Source organism: Macrosteles quadrilineatus, unplaced genomic scaffold (genome assembly GCF_028750875.1).
Source record: "Macrosteles quadrilineatus isolate MER2022 unplaced genomic scaffold, UCM_ALF_1.0 Scaffold_4__1_contigs__length_99947679, whole genome shotgun sequence".
Lineage (NCBI taxonomy): Eukaryota > Metazoa > Arthropoda > Insecta > Hemiptera > Cicadellidae > Macrosteles > Macrosteles quadrilineatus.
Window position 1 is genome coordinate 42,281,095 of NW_026542597.1, and position 14,325 is coordinate 42,295,419.

At 35.7% G+C, this 14,325-nt stretch overlaps 1 protein-coding gene across 1 annotated transcript in view; it reads left to right on the plus strand.

Moving 5' to 3' along the window:
• LOC128992872 (neurobeachin-like protein 2) overlaps positions 1-14,325 on the plus strand; it is a 118,802-nt gene that overhangs the window by 74,164 nt on the left and 30,313 nt on the right. The gene's annotated exons all lie outside the window — the stretch shown is intronic.

Below are 14,325 nucleotides of genomic sequence, written 5' to 3' on the forward strand. Positions count from 1 at the left end.
GCGTGGGACTCCGGTTCCTGGGGTCCCGGGTTCAAAACCCGCAAAATCACCAATGAATTTTATCTAAGTGATATTGCCTTAACCCCTAGGTCTAGCCTGAAGTAATGTGAACAGCAATTCCGGGCTCGTGCCTAGCGTCCTAGGAAAAAAAAAACTAACTTATTACTTGTCTTTAAACACTATTCGATAAAGTTGCAGTTATACTGTTAATGGCCGTTTTTGATCGCAACCTCCGTACCGGTTTAGGTTGAATTAGCTTTGGCTTTAATATCTGCATCTGTGAAATCCAATTGTTGTTTCTTGTGCTGCAAAATATAAGAAACAATTGGATAATGTCGGAGCGTGTAAATACAAATCGATTTACAAAACGTTAAATACATGCGAATAACTTCACAGTGGCGATAGAATTTCACCAGTCACACTGGTCATTAACAGGTAACATCGATGTCTGCGTGCGCATGAGTGTGATTATATAATATTTGGCTTGGAAGACAAATTGTATTAACTTTGGTATAAACTTTTCGCAGAAAATCTTCGAAAACAAGTGAAAAGTTTGTTTATGCAATACGTTAAGGGCATTTAGAGTTTACGTAATTGAATCTGAAAACGACGAAGTAATTGTTTATGGCCGGATTAGTTTGCGTACAAAGAAGATTCATTAAGCTGTGACTGAAAGTTTACCAAACGTAGTTTAGTTCAATTTAGCAAATACAGTACTTATGTCTAGCCTTGATTACTTTAAATCTCTCCCAACTCGGATATTGATTCTTTATCTTTTATTTTCTTGAAGTTTCACAATTATTTATTCAAACCACAAACCGATTTTGAATCAAAAATGTCTGCGGCATATCTAGAAATATATTTCTGTATGTTATCTTTAAAGCTGTACGCTGTAACAGGTTTACTGAAAGTATATTTCATGTTTAGAAATTTATCAAGTACAGTATCCAAACATAGTTAATTTACCAAAATAGTTGAAAAAAAGATCAGGATACGTTATTTATAAAACAGTTCAACCATATTTAAGAGCCCAAATCATAATTCTAAACCTAGCAACATTAGGAGACTTACAATTGCACTTTGACCTCTCGCGATAGTCCAGTCATAGGTCTGCAGTAAATTGACACGGTTTATGGCAAGACTGCTCATCTCTAGCCATAAAAATCTAAAGTGGTCTTTAAGAACTTGTCTATTTGCATACTTGAAACATACTTATGTGATGAACTGACATATTACACGTAGAAATAGCTGAGAACAATAATTTTACCATGAACTCTTCTTTTTAAGAAGTGTAAACTTCCTTAGCGCATTAAAGACATTTTGTTACGTATTTATAAGATGATTAGGTTACGAATTCTAAGAGTCTAAAACTATATTACATGGTTTTCACGGGTTTTTGCATAAGCATTTTAAGTAACATCTACGAAGTAGTATGCTCGAATTCGAGCATAATCCCCTTTTTATTATTACCGAGAAAGGCCACGCTATGAAGCCATTTATGTCATTGGGTGATCCCTTACTGTCTTAGTCGTTCAAACCATTTAGTTTATCAAAACATATATCAAAATAAATTATTTAAAAAATCTGTGTCAATTTAACAAAAAAGGCGTTTAATTTATACTAGAGGACTCCCATGCTGCTCCGCAGCGTTAAAATAAATATAATATCCTAGATACAATCAAATTCATGATTTTTGATTGAGCTTTCTCCCAAAAAATCTAAAAAACCAAACTAAAATATTTTACAAATAAAGAGTAATTTTAATCCAACTGACCAAAAACACAATCCAATACTTGTTCTTTCCAATAATATGTAGGCCTAATACCAGAGGTATTTGGGAAATAAGATACTAAACTCTGGGCTGTATTCAAAGGATATAAGATTGTTGGGAATATACAGTGTTTAAATTAAGTATGTAAACAAATCTTTATTTAAAACTGAAATAGATAGAAATATTCTGATTGTGGCATTGATTGTTAGCAAAGGTTCCGCAATCTTTTACAATAACAATATTTTTTAACCCCTCTAATAGGGTTGTGGGCAGGTGACTTTTATTTTTCAAATAGAAACCCCTATTGAGTAACCCCTCATTTTTAAGGGTTTGTAAAAATAAATACAATGACGCAAACCCGAAGTACGTATCTCACTATAATGGTATATGGTTCCGTGTAAATTCATTATAGGTATTTTCCCAATGACATCGTTACTCTTACAAAGTGCGCATTTACTTGTTTTGAATAATATTACCCTTCTTAATTCCACTCAAATCTCTTCTAATTATAAACTCTCCCTCAACATTATTTTACTTTTACCTATTCTATTTTATTTTTTCGTTAGCAAATGCAAAGAATATTTTTACTACTATTCTATGTCGGTGGTCTGAGCTACAATTTACTGCATAGACACTCTTTTAGCAACAGGCTGAAAACAGCTATAAACCACGTCTACTTTAACGTTTCCCTATGAAAGAGCAAACGTTAAACGCCGCTCTTCCCGTTTATGTAAATCGTCCTCGTTTTATCCTCTTCTATCGTAATGGTATGCAAATCCGTTGTTAGATCGGGAATAGATTTATTCTGTCGATATTGTTAGTATATGTTTATTTGGTTTCGACGTCTGCTTCGCATTGAGTAGAGAAGGCTTCAGGGTCAGGTTGGGTCGAGGTAATTTCCTGTCCCAGATGCATTGGCAAAGTCTTTTGTTATTGTAATTACCTCAGATTCTACCGCTATTTCACAAGTCAAACCACTACCCTTTACAATTGTAGCAAGCATGGTTCGACTTTTGTTTGAAGAAGAACAATTTTGTTTGTACTTTTGAATTATTGCAAGCACGACTTGGGTAGACTTTGGTAAAAATAGTTCAAAGATATTTTAAAAAATTCGGTAAATTTTACTGAATAGAATACATTTTACCAACAGTTATGAAAATCAGACCATTGTTGTGTAGTTTACTAATTGCGTAATAGCTTTACATTTTTTAGACGTGGATTGAATTAATCGGACATACGTTGTTCATTTCCTACACATTCTCTAACATCTGCATCTGCCTGGTTTTATCATAGACTTACCAACACAAGTAGACTTCCCATACTATTGTAAATTTTGAAGCTCGTTTTTCGTGTCTAATTCTAGTCCGGTAACACTAGGCGTTAGTGTCGACGAAATTTAGTTTCTATTATTTTTGGGCAAATTTCATGATCTGTGCTTTACCGTTTGGTTATATAACTATATAGATGACCTTATTGATTACGATTAGATCATTTTAGCGAATTTCCCTATAGGGAAGTAGCTATTATCGTAGGTCTCATGGTAAGACTTAGGCCCGGGACCGATTTACTTTTTCATTTTGGTGTCCCCAGAGGCCAAAAACACCATTCGTTCAAATTTTTATATATGTATATATATATATAGATATATATATAGATTTATATATATATATATATGTGTCCGTGAACACGATAACTTGAGTAATTTTTATCCGATTTTGATGAAATTTGGTTTGAAGGTGTAAGGCGGGATAAACTTGAATGAGTTCGCGATCCAGCATGATCGGATCATGGGAACAGGGTTTTATGGGGGGTTTTATGGGGTAAAAATTGGTTTTTCTCACTTTTGACCCTCAATACACAAAATTTCCCAATTTTTCTCTAAACCTTCTTAAAAAGCTTTAAAAAACAAACAATTCAGTATATCAAAGTGTTTTTGTACAGTTATTGGTTACGGTGAAAACTAAAAAAATGGTAAATTTAAAATTCCCATGTTATTCTTATGGAGAATATTGTAAAATGTTGTAGTTTGCTTGTTTATGGATATATTTTGATCAAACTTGGCAAATATATTCATTTTATACTAAGCAATACTTATTTTATTTAAAACACGTACTTTATTAGTTTCCTTGTAGCAGCAAACCTATGTACTCGTTAAACCTAATGTTATTTGAATAGATCAATTGAAAATCAATTCAGCCAAATGGAAATTCGCTTAGACGGCAGGTTTGCTGCAGCGGGGGTATTATTTGGTTAAACGAGGTTTTAAATGACTGAAATAACAAGAAACAAATTGTAAACAAAACACGTCGCCCTCTAGTGCACCGGACAGAACTAATAATAAAATTATTGGCTTCAACTGTTCCATAAGGATAAGAACGCTACCGGGAGGTTGTTTATCTACGGTTTTATCTTCGAAATGTGTAAAATGGCACAGCCTTGATCTCCTGTGAACGTGTATGTAATTCGAAATCTTACCAGATTTTAAATTCCTTAAAGCTGTGAAAAATGTAACTCAACTCACATTGTTGTTTATATAATGATTTAATGATGTATTAAGAATCTATTAAAAGCTCGACAGTTATATACAGCAAGGTCTAGATCTGAATATTTTGAAACCAGAAGGGGTTCTCATATACAATAAATTGGTCGTCCACTAATGCGAAAAACCTCACCACATGACGTTCCTTGATATTATTCCTTGAATTGATGAGCTTAAAGAGGCATCATTATTTCTAACAAACTAGAAATTTAAAACAATTGTATGATTATATCTTTTTATTTGTTATATATTTTTTTATTGAACAGGTTTTTTACTATGAGCATTGACTTTTGGTCACTGAAGTAGACATCCCATCCAAATTGACCTAGTGTACAATTCCCCTGACCTCAATTGACCTGGTGTGGAAGTGTGTTTGATGTGTTTGATGTTATTATCAAAATAATAATAAGTGAATGAGCCACTGAGAGTGTGTACAACGTGTGTAGTTCTATCCTGCCTGTTAATGTTACACTGTTATACTTGATTTGACAAAAATGTACTATGATTAACAATTGTCTTCAGTTTGGCTTGGTTAAAAAAATAAGCGTAATCGATAGAAATCAATAATTTGAATAGTTTCACTTTGTGGGTGGCTCTAAACTAGCTTTATTTTAAATCTAAAACTGGCGATAAATTTTAACACGAGAATGAGATACAGTAATCACTTTTACCCATAGCCTTATGTGTAAACAAGGATTCGTTCTTTGCAGCGAGAACCAAGTCGTGAAAAGCAATGTTGTATTCTGTGTATATGACTTCTTTCAGGTTGTATACGGGGTGCATTACGTATTCCCCGCTGTTTGCGAGATGATCCTACACTTGACCTCCGTGTGACCTTTGTCCTGCTGTCCTGTGTCCGGTTAGTTTATGCACTGCGATATTCTGTACGTGGCAAGTCATCGTTTGACCTTCACTCGAATCAGCTCCCATTTTCCTAGATGAGATAATAAAATACACTTTGCTAAGAATTAACATTTTATCACTAAGTGCGTTTTACCACTCCCTAGGCTATTCTCCATACTATAAACCCAAGTGCTATACTACGTTTTTAATTTACATATAGCATATTTTACGTTTAATAATACTCTACAGTACTTTGCAATTTTGCACTTATGTAATTCATTTAAGCATATGCCCACCTCCGAATTAAAAATGTTGTCTTCCAAAATAAGTCTTCTTTTCCGTGTCAGCCTTCATAATAAGCTAATTCTTATTTGTAATTATAAATAGTAACGGCTCGAAGATCAAAAAAATTGATAGTAGTAGATTGATATAGTAGATGATAGTAAAAAAAAACATCTTACTTAATTGTGCGAGTAATTGATGCAAACTTTAAATAAATACAGGGCGTTTATAAAAGAATCATCAGGTTTTAAAACATTTTATCGAAGTTAATGTTAAATAAATTCGGATATAAAATATATCAACAGAAAGTAGAACTCTTAAATTTGTCATAGACACCCCTACAAGTGCTCAAAGTGCCGTCCATTAGCCGTGGAGCAAGTTTCCAATCTATGCTGTAAATTGTCCCTTATACCGGCTAGCACCGCAAGGTTGATTGATTCTACGGCATTGCGAATTCGTCCACGGAGCCCTTGGAGCGTTTGAGGCATTGGTGGTACATAAACTTAATTCTTTTTAACAGCCCAATAGAAAAAAACCATACACCGTAAGATCATGAGATCTAGGGGGCCATTTGAGAAGGGTTAAGTCATTATCGTCAAAATGTTTTTTCTTGGAATCGTAATAATTTTGAAAATGATGCAAACACGTCCAAGAAAAAACCTAGAGCGATTATTGAATAGCTGCTTATAAAACTTGGAAACATGCTTTTTAAGCCCATGTTTCAAATATTAATGTGGGACAAGAATTGAGTGAGGTACATGCCATTAAAACCTGATGATTCTTTTATAAACGCCCTGTATTTAGCAAGATATTCGATACAACATGTTTAAGCAGTTTGTTTCAGAGGAATAAGGCATCAGCTGTTGCTCAACAATGAGTAATAAAAAAATATAATTACATTTGATCACAGACAGGTCATGAGATAAATTTAACTATGTCTCAGCAGCACTCTGTTGGAACACTGTTTTATTTTTTTAGTGTATTTTTACAGTTCGCGCGGAACATTTACTACTCAAAGACATTTTCCGTTTAATCAAAAGAATTAAACTAAAACTCACAGTCCATCTTAAGTAAAGGAAAGCGATTTTGTTCGCGTTCGTTAAAAAAAGGCAGTAATGTGTTTCCTGAGTGGTACTTTGTGGTACTAAACGAACAAAAGTCAACGTTTTGTTGTCACCACAGCATAGATTAGACCTATTTAATGTGTCCACTCTTTATAATCCGTGATGTCACTAACCCCTTGTAATCTTCCAGCGTTTTCATGCAGCTGTTTTAAAAATTTCAAGGAACCTGCGTAGTAATCAATGCTAACCTTATTTAATTTGCCTGTAAATTGCTATGCATGATGCGTTTTAAAATGCACGCCTTGAATAGTAAAAACTCTCTATGAATAGTATGAAGTACATACATCATTTAATAGCTTTTAAAACGTTATTACTTGTACATGGACAAACCTAGCTGTCGTAAACGCCTACTTTTTGCACAAATTAAATAAGAAGCTTCGGATATGAGGGATATGAAATAAGTGCGATAATAAATTTAACGTAGAAAGTTTTAAAATCTCATCTTAAGAGTATCGTCGATTTCTTCGACCTATCTACAGAGCATTGAGTGTTGAGTGGGGTTGTAGAGAAAGGTGTTCTGCAGGAAAGTGAAGTGAAGTTCAGGAGATCAGAAGATGGGCGATATCATCGAATGTGCGATTGATGATGGCGCCTGGTGTATTTCGCGAGATTGTATAGTCGCTTTAAATGTTGTATACCTTGGAAAGAACTGAGCAGTACCTGACTATTCGACGCTATAGTATATGTTTGTTGGAATTGCCTGGAATTTGTCACTGAATGAACCGGTACTTAGTTTTAAATGAGTTATGTACTTTATTGTCATAATATATGTTATAAATGCTATACATGACAACTTTTTGCCACACAGCCTACATCCACATTTATATTGAATCAATTTCTGTTAACTTATCGAAACAATGGATGATACAGTTAACATAATAAACTTATACTGGATATAATAACTTTCATTTTTTAAATGATGTTTTTGCCACATTAAATAGTAACTATTTCTGAAAATAAGTTTTAAGCTTAATTCTATACTAGGAGAACCTAGTAACATTTCTTTGTTTTGTAATGCCATGTACAACTTTCCCCTTCTAAGAGAATAAACAAAACTATACTAATTGGGTCTGTTTCGACAATGTAACAGGGATTGTATCGGATCGGCAATCTAAGGCTTGCTACTTCACTCTAGACTTCTTTCACAACCATATAACCTGTGACCTCTTCTTTCATACCCTCAGATCCGATCACCACGTTGCAGGTTCTCAGTACGTGTTGTAATTTAATTTCAGATCGTATCATCTTTGCTATTTTTACGTCTTTCAGTGGCACTTTTTATACAATGGAATGGATGGTCACCTAAAGTCAATAGACTATTTGTGATCAAGGACAGAATGTGTGTAATAGTCTTAGCTTAAATCATCAGTATACCTTTAGTCTTTGGGATCGATTTTATTTTAGACACCTAAATTATAATTACGAATGTAATATTCTCATAAGGACCCATCTTAACTTTCTTTTCCTAATCTGACTGAAAATCAGTATAATTTCTATAAATGATTCGTAGTTTAAACAACAACACACACTAAATAACCTAAAATGAAGTTGTTTATAGCCTACTTCTTGTGTAACTTGGTAACATGCTCAAAGTACCTGATGTTAACTAAATTTTGTTTGGACCTCGGTTGTGTGGTATACTGAAGAGGTCCGTGGAGTACACTACAGTTTCCACGTCAAAAATAATTTTACTTGATCCTGCGAAAAAAAAGAAAACTCACGTTAGATTGATTCGCTCAAACGTCAATCTGTCTTTTCTGTATTAAATACATAATAATGTTAAGATACGTAAAAATAAATATATATTTATAAATTGCCTTTAAGTTGGGACACGAAAAAACTGACAGTAACACTTAATAATTAACTTTTGTTAAACCGAAACCAGTCTTGGTGCTATGTCACTCCATCCTCACTTCCAAACCGCAATATAAACCTTTTCAATCATACAGAGTCCACAAATGGATTAACTAAAGCATCCTACAAGCGACAAGAAACGATAATATAATAACGGACGAAAGTATTCCAACAGATGGCGAAAACCGAGAGAATCCAGGACAGTCAAGGCAGTTCTTCGACCTTGTGCAAATATATGGACCGATCCTCCACATAACTCGGCCCGGTGTTAATTGAGATTTGTGATTATATTAACGCACCGCCGTGATTTACTTTTCTCCCGCGGCGATGTCGGATCCGTCGCCCAGCGAAAGTGGGATTTATGGAGCCGCTATCAAAAACTCAACTAGGTTTTATTAAACTCATTTAAAACCAAATCTCCGCTCTGGATTCGGCAAGGGTAATCATAACGAAATATATTTGGTAGCAAGAGCGATCCGTTGGAGTCTGATTGGTTTTTATTGGCGCTACTTAAATATTGGCGCTTACGGCGTGGCAGTGCGGGAATTGTGTAGGTTTAATCACTTTATTTGTTTGTATGATTGACGGTAAAAGGGAGTGTTTTATTTGGTTAAAATAGTATGTTACTCCTGAAGCAAATAACTAGGCACAACAGTAGTTGTGGGATATTAATTTAGACTAGTTTCTGGTAGTGTGTTAAGCCATTTGTTATTTACTTTATGTAACATGTTTTGGTTTATACCCAAAACAAGATATCTGAAGTTTTGTTTTTGTTTTCAGGTACTTACGTTCTACCCTTTTACCTATCAGTAAGTGTAAGTTAACTGATATCTTACTACCATAACGATAAGTTTTTATGAAGATTCAACTGCCTCGGAAAGCGAGATGTATGAAGAAATTTGCCTCAATATCGCTGATTGCCTTTTGATGTATTTACCCTATTTTGCATGACAGACTTGACATTGCACATGATTAACACTTTTCTTTGACGTAATCAAATTTCCCAAGATCAACTGAGATCCAGGCATTGCTCCAAGATGCATAACTTCGAATGACATTGCGCAAAAACAAATTTTTGGATTTTTAGATGTGTACATTTTTGGAGCTGTGCACTAGCGACGCTTGTCGGAACAAAGTTTGTATGGGCAACGCTTTCGGAGAATTTTCTGTATCTCAGTGGATCTTGGGAAAATGTAATAATTTAAGTAGTACCTTAGAGTCGCATTTTCGAAGCATGCCTTCGGAGTTGGTCCTTTCGCAGCAACACCGCACACTGGATCCCCTCGGCCCTTGTTAGGGATTGTAGGGATTGTAGGGATTGTTAGGGATTGCTCTGAAGACTCATAACCGTCGGCGCCGGACGTATCAAAGCGGCTCGAGCACTCCTTGACACGCCAGTAAACACGTCATAAAGCTATCGAGGAATTGTACCTTTACAACTACCTATCTGCCTCCTTTCCCTGATTTACGGCTAGTTGTTGGCGCTTGTTAATAGAGGTGCATTCACACGTCTACAACCACCAACAGCTGACGACGCTCTTGTCTGATCACTGGCGGGAAAGTGAGCAGAGTGCGTGTCAGCTGATAAGGTCAGATCAGCTGACTGCTCCCGGGAGTATTTATGGAGACACCTAGCGTGCGGAGTGTTTGCAGTAACGGATAGCCAGTGTCGTAGATGACAGTCGACATAGATTATTTTCTAAAGTAAAAAAATATTGCTTCATGGTCTACCTAGAATCTTTTGATCGATTACGAAAGTTTTAATCTTCTCAAATGGCATTAAAAGTAATTTTAGTGAAGTTCGGATTCTGATTCCTAAGTTTTCATTAGTAGAATTTTATATGAACTTCTCTATGTCATGTTTACCATGTAAGTCAACTCGTCTGTTTCCGATAAAACTGATGACTTTATTTACAAAAATTATAATGTAATACATTTTACTTATGATTTAATGGTAGTTAAGAATGAATATTGATCTAAAAAATTGTATTCGGTTCTGAAGCATAGAAATCTCATTAATATTTTTCAGATAAACAACCATATAATAAAGAATAAAAATAAGTGTACAACGATCCCTCAACCTTCGATAAGTGTCACCTCCCTTCGATTGTATCAAAGTTATGTTATATTAGTTGAATTTGGTACAATTAATCTTCTTCCTCCCCTGAATAGCTCTTCGGAAACCTTGAGAAATTAAGAACTATATCTAATCATTAAAATGCACGAGCATATTACCTTAAAAAATTTAATAGGGGTTGAAATTATATTAACTTTCAGACCTAAACTACGAGGTAAAGATTGTAAAAGAGTCAATATTAAGAAATAAAAAAGACCTTTTGTGAATCTTGTTAAACATCATCAACAAAAAAAGATTCCTTCGAATACCGGTAAAATCTTTGTCACCTCCAAAGATCTAAGAATGTAAAACATCCCGCTCGGAATAGGAAGAAATGTTTTTGTAATTCAAGGAAAGAACTTTAACATCAAGATCATCGAGATAAAAAATACTCGAAATGTTTAATCAAGGTGATGTAGAGAATTTTTTGGTTAAGGAATGTACAAAATAGTACTGAACAGAATCAAATAACTTGTGAGAATCTTTTCAAATGTCCAGTCTAGCTAATTATCTGGATCGGCAAAATTCCGATTCAGGAATGCAACAGGTAAGTTTGGAATATACATACTGATCTTTCCGAATGATACGGAAATTAAAATGTGAAATCGAAATCGGTCGAGTTCTACCGAAAGATTTTGAAAATATTCCAATTCAGGATTGCTTAAAGTTGTGTGTAGATTCACAACATGACTAACTGTGATTCAAATCACCGACGGGGAATCTTATTGAATGTTCTTTGTGAAAAGTAGAGCTGCCCCTCATGAAAGATTCAAGAGATTTGCCGATTCAGGAATCCACAGGTGTTGCATGGATACAATATCTGATTGATATACTTAATGTTGGTTCTGGGTAGACGTAGAGTCGATTATCTAGGAAGGTCTGCGGATATTTTCAGATCAGGAAGCAAAGCAGTACTACTCTGGATCTAACAACTAACAGAACACATTTAGAATGTTATAGATGTAAAGCCGAGTCTGATTCTCCAGAAAGATCTAAGGGATTTGCCGTTTCAGGAGTGCACAGGTATCGTATTGCTCGGATTGAAACAACCGATTGAAATCTCGTTGAATATTCAAGTGCAAAACTAGAGCCGATACGTATCATGCCGGTTATGGCGGGCCGGCAGGTCGGACCGCGGCAAGTGCCGCAGAAGCGGTCTGGTATGTAAATAACAGCTGATCTGGTCACGTGACTGGAGAGGGGAATGTGAAAGCACGCGCCCTGGGCCTCCAGCTTGCGCCTACTTCAAACTTCCTCTGGACCTTTCTCCGACGCCGCCGATGGCGAGTCCGCGTAAAACTCCCAACTTGCTATGCGTGGTATGAGTTAACAATCGCTATTGCTGATGTGCAGTAGTTATAGGGGTTTAAACGTAGAAAACCTATAATCTGCGTGGTTGAAGGTAGAACATGATTTTTACGACCGTTTGTTAATGTGCTAATGAAGGAACACTATGATTGCGTTACTCGAAGGAATTTTTGAGTATACCTACAAGATCCTGTCTCCGTTTGCAGATTATGGACATAAAAATGCAGCTTCCACTGCTGGAACGCTTTCCACTAGAAAACTGAACTTATGTTGTAGCAATGTATACTCTACAGTACACAGAACAATACAAAAAAATGCCTTGTTGTAGTAGGTACCTAATCAAATGCGATGATTCTGCCTTTTAGTTGAATTTAACTCAAATGTTGTTCTCCTGTCCTTTAGACTATATTGCGTATGTTGACCCTGGCATTGCAGTTTACTTTTCCAACCTAAACGCAGCATATACGGGAGTACATGCTGGTGAAGTTCCTAATTTGTTATATTGTTGCCTTGTCGCTTGGCAAGTAGATGGTACAATACTGGGACGGGTGGCGTCGTCCTGTAATCCAGCTACTAGGAGGTCACGAATTGTGGATATTTATAGGCATGCACTGTGGATGCGATACTCCCTGGTGTGGATTAACGTCCGAACAAGTGAGTACTACGACTATCCGCAGTACTATCATGATAATTAGACCAATTCGTATATACCAAGGAAAAAATGTGGTTCGGATTCCACTATAAACTGAAGGTCCCTTAGTTGCCATTAGCTGTTTGGGCTATTAATTAACAGCTGTGTCTAAGGAATGTCGGCCTTAGTCACTAAGAAGACTACAAGATCGCGCCACTCATCCTACACTCATCTCCATTCATACTTGGCCTAAAATACCTACTTTGTATGGTCGCATTTCATAAGAAAGTATAAAGTATAAAGTTTAAGTTGTGCTATACTTATAGATATTTGGCGTACATTGTCTGATTTTTATGTGGTCTACCAATAGCGAAAGACACATCTATTTCCGCTGAAAAGGTATAAAGCTAACACGACCTAATAGGCGTGGTAGGTATGTAATGTAAATTTACAGTTTGGTTAGTTTTTTTCCAACTTTGTTCCTCATAAACATTAACAAAGCCTAGGACTGTATTCATGAAATGTCATATAGTTTATCGTTGTGACGCTAAAAGCATGTGCAGCATCGCGGGAATGTCAGCCTGCAGTCAAGTGATAGGTAAGATTTGACCCACCAAAAAAAATTAGTATTTTCAACCGCTATGATCAATAGAATCATCTGAAACGGAACGTAGATGAAACTGCATTAGATCTTACTGCATTAGATTAGATAAGTCGCCTGTCGCTCAACGCGCGCTAACACGGTAAAGACAATTTAATGATAGCAATTTCTTCTGGGAGATTTTCGCTCCATCGGTCATAAGGTGGATAAATGAGCGAATAATTAATCTGACCAAATTAGTGTAATCAGATCTCTAATGACACTGCATCATCGAGTCAGTCAACCTCTCACTGTGTTTATTATCAGACACCTCGTGTGGTATAGAGAAGGACATCATAGTCCCTAGAGCCTAGGAGAAAAATGCGACCCTTGAAACTATATAGTCTCTGAACTTGTGTTCAGTAGTAACAATAATTTAATCTTTAAGTATTTAGTGCAAGAATATCCGTTTGCCCTTGCTACCGCTAGTAGTATGAATTTAATTGAAAAAATATATAAAAATAAGTTACACAATTTTTTGTAAACAAATTTATAATAGTCGACCAATTACAAGTACAATTACCAGTACAACCATATTACAAACTGACACCTTCAGTTTCCATTAATCTGGAAGATTTCTTTCCCTTACCCCTACTAGCAGGGCAGCTAAGTGGGTATAGTGCTTACCTGGTAATTAGAATATCGCTGGTTTGATACCGGGAAATGTCAAAGTTTTTTTAATGGTTCAAAACTGCACTTAGTAATCCTTGATCATTGGGTGTTTAGTAGATAGATAAATCTAGCCGATCTCATTCAGAAATAAAGCTGTCATATTCATTCACACTCACTATTTACTCATTTTCACCCAAAAATACACCCAACGGTGTTTTGGTGTTGTAAAAATCTAATTTAAGTTTATCATGACTCAATATGGAATTGCCACGCCACGCATCACATAATTTCAGTTAAATGTTTTTGCAATTCGTCCTAAGACGATAGGCATGAGCCGGGGATTGTTTTTCATATTACTTCTGGACAGTTAAGGGGTTGCGGCATTACCACTTAGATCAAATCCATTGGTGATTAGGCGGGATTTGAACTCGGGACAACAGGGGCCGAAAACCAGCACTCTACCACTAGACCAGCTCGCTTCCCGTGATTTTTTACATTAGGTTGCCTGGGGTTACAAATAGTTTGTGTGAAAATACAATAACTAGACCTCCTAGAATAAGTTCTCATTACTATTCCTAGTTAAAGTAAAACCATCTCGTTGATTC